Source organism: Talpa europaea (assembly GCF_964194135.1).
Source record: "Talpa europaea genome assembly, chromosome: 1".
Lineage (NCBI taxonomy): Eukaryota > Metazoa > Chordata > Mammalia > Eulipotyphla > Talpidae > Talpa > Talpa europaea.
Window position 1 is genome coordinate 89,751,770 of NC_140073.1, and position 3,718 is coordinate 89,755,487.

At 34.5% G+C, this 3,718-nt stretch overlaps 1 pseudogene across 1 annotated transcript; it reads right to left on the bottom strand.

Annotated features, from left to right (window-relative positions):
- Window positions 1-2,261: 2,261 nt before the first annotated feature.
- LOC311184945 (small ribosomal subunit protein uS8-like) lies at window positions 2,262-2,642 on the bottom strand (annotated as a pseudogene). The gene has a single exon. The product of its transcript is annotated as a small ribosomal subunit protein uS8-like (transcript).
- Window positions 2,643-3,718: the final 1,076 nt, after the last annotated feature.

The window sequence follows — 3,718 nt, forward strand, 5'->3', positions numbered from 1 at the left end:
ATATAAACCAGGTAGTAGGAATCTGAATACCCTGTTTTGTTTGAAATAACAATATCAGTATAAGAAAGTGGAAAGGAAAAGGAAAACCTACAAAAAAATCTTTAGGAAGTAGGGAGAAAAAAATCTATACATTATAATTACTCACCAGAACCTGTATGGGACTATCAGCTCCTTATTTTTAAGTTTAAAAAGAGTCTCAAAAATGTAGAATGAAAACATTTACATCTATATCTTTACCTTCTACTGTAAGAAAATTTTGGTATAGAATCCAGTAACATTAATAGAATAATCAATACCTTTAATTGTTGTCAGTTCCTTTATAATAACTCAGTTTATCACAGACTGCTAAGGTATGACATAATTATTCTTTAAATTTAGATTCCACATTTTGCTGCATCTATCACTAAGCAGTGATTTCTTTCACAGAGTTTCAGATTAGAGAAAGAATTATTCTATACTACATTTCACTTCCACTGATTTGAAAATCAAAGTTGTTAATTTTTTATGGCTATATTTCATCACAAAAATGGAGGTAACTTTGTGCTTGTGTTATAGGACAGGGAGAGGGGCAGCCCAAACCCCGCAAACCTGTCTATTCTAAGTGGGTTCTGCCATCCGCCGCATCAACACAAAACATAGGAGACTTTAATGAAAAGGAACTTTAATAAAACTAGGAAACAATACAGGTAAGGCGAAGAATCTAGTTTCTAAATCAAGCACCCAAAGTTACCCATCCCCTCGTGGGTAAAAGTCCATCCAAATGGGATCGGCCCAGAGCAAGGCCCCAAAGCCTGCCACGAGTCTAAAGCATCTTCCAGTGGGGACCCACAGAAAAGTGTCAGAAACAACCAGACAAGCCCGGAAGGAAAAGAGCAAAATCAACATCAAGATAAAAGCTGCCATTGTCACCTCTCCATGGGTCTCACCCACATCTGTGTCACGCAGTCCACAACCAAAAGACAAGCGCAGTTTCTTCACGTGTCTCTAGGCTCCAGGCGCCTCCTCCAGGTCTCCTGGCTCCATCCTGCTTCCTTCCTCAGTCTCTTCTGCAGCTTCTCCTCTTCCTGCTCAGCTCCACCCTCCCTTGGGTGGGGCAGGGAACCTCCCCCTTTCCTGGGGACCACCCTGTTACACTTGCAGTTTGAGTTTAGAGTTTGTCTCTGACAAATTTTATAATTTCATGTGAATCACTTAATCTCAATGGGATTGTTTTGAAGATTAGGTAAAACGAAACAAATAAACTATAACAGGTTCTACTGAAATTATATACTGCTTACGAAGCTCTAGATCACTCACATAGCTCTACCCCCACCACTAAAATCATATGCTTACACACACTATCTTCTACTAGATGTGACTGCTTTACCAATGATACTTTAATTAAATATGAAATAAACTGATAATCTATGGGTTTAAAATATCTACTTAGCAGTGGAAGAGGCAAGTATAAAAGCCTGGGGAAAATACAGGTAATTTACACTCAAATGACAAGTATATTTACGTTTGTGTCCCTTTAAGAAAAGCAGACTGGTAACCATAAAACATTTAATATAGCTTTTGTTTATACAAGAAAGCTAATTTAAATTCTCAGTCAGTATGTTCATCCTTTAGGAAAGGACTTAGGTCCAGTATCAAATGATTGTTACCAGCACGTGCCCAGTTAAACTAAAATTAAATGTTTAAGGTTAGGTATGTGTTTTCATGTCTCCTGATTTTTCTGCTAATTAACCTACTTTCAGGTTCTACTATCTTTGTTTAGGAGAGATTCCATATACATGAATACAAAATCAGATAATAGGTAATAATTTCTCCTACACAATATATATGTTTACACAGAAAGGTAGTCGCACATAACTATAAAGCGACAAAGGATTATTTTTAAGCCTCATAATAAAATAACCTTTGTTTTAAATAATATAGAGAAAAAATATATATTTGTTCCTGTATTATTTTTCCCACATTATTTCTCAATATTTCATTATGTGAAATTAAGTCAGAATTCTAGGGAGTTGCTGCATAACATTTAAGGTTATCTAAATCAAAACCATTTATTTATTCTGCATAGGAGATTAGCAACCCCATCCCCAGGATAAATCACCTGATATAATACATGGGGAAACTATAAAGGCATATAATCATTTTTTCTTAAAATGCATCATTCAGACATTGTTGTCTCCACTCACTACATGACACAATTTATTCTATTTTTTTTTCTTCTTTTTTCCATTGAGGCATTTTATTTCCACATATGTTTTACACCCCTAGAAAAAGAATCCCAGGATTTTCCCTCCTGTGTGTTTTCATCTTGCTTCTTCATGGTCCATGATGCCAGCTGAGGTTGTCAGTACAATGAAACCAAACTGACGAGATGGAAGCAAATTATCCTGCCATTTTTCTAGATCTTTGAGTTGCACATCAAATCTGGGGCTGATCACTCCACACTTGTTTAACCTGCCTGTGAGGTTCACAACAATTTTCCCAGCTCCGTGATCATCAATGATTTCAAATTCGCCAATGTAACCATGCTTCATCATCACAGTTAGAAACCGGACGATAACTTTGGAGCACGGTCTAATAAGAACCTGGCGTTTGCCTCTCTTTTCGGCATTGTTGATGCTCTTGAGGGCATCAGCCAGGACATAACATTTTTAGGGCCTGGGTTTAAATTCTTCAAACATGTGAGACTAAAATATCTGGCATGATATTAATTTACAGATACAAAAGTCAGTTTGACAGAAAGAAAATTCATTGAAATTCATAATATAATTGATAGCATATTATTGCTACATTTGAAAATGATATTTTATTTCTTCTAGACAAATGTTATAGACTTAATGATTTGGTAGAACATTTTAAGATCAAACTTAGATGTCCATAACATTAAAAGTACATTTTAGGAACCAACTTGAGAAGAATGTATACTTGCCAAGATCCAATTTAATTTTTTCTTTACTTAAATGGGTAGCATACACTTTATTTATAATATTGCCCAACTCTCTGAACTTAATGGCAAAAATTTAGATGACTGAATCATCAAAAATTTAGATGATTAATAAAAACCCTTTACTATAAATGTATCTACTTGTTCCTTATTTCTCCATTTTCACTTTGTCTATAAAAAAAAAGACTACAATCAATATAATGTCTAGTGAAAGTTAACCTAAGTGACTGTTTTATACAAGTGTATCATTATGCCCGGCATACAGTAGGTATTTTTTTTTAATGAAGTCATTTGTTTATACAAATAAGATACATAGAAACAAAACCTGCCATTTGTTTAAGTCCTGCTTCACAAAGATGATATCCTACAACATTTATGCATTAACCATTCTCTTTTCTGTTTATTGTTTCTGCAATGTTAAATTGTAATTAAGATTTTTCGGTTTTATCAATTCCATGCAAGCAGTTGTTATTCTTTTTCTAGCTAACGCTGGCATTAATTTCTGTGTATAATTCATTTTGTCTTTAAGAGCTCCATCAAGAAAGACTCTTACTTCCCTTCATTACCCACAACTTATTTTGGCATTAAAATTTCTTAAATTATCCTTTAGTGCTACTGTGCTGGTGACCCCTATAAGTTTGTAAACAAATACATTTGTTATCTATATGTGTATGCTCTGCCTTCTAAACAGCGTGAAAATGAACCTAGAATCTTTATCGTATTCTCAACAGGCTTTGATGATACAATTAAAATACAAAGTAACCAGAAGTTAAATTA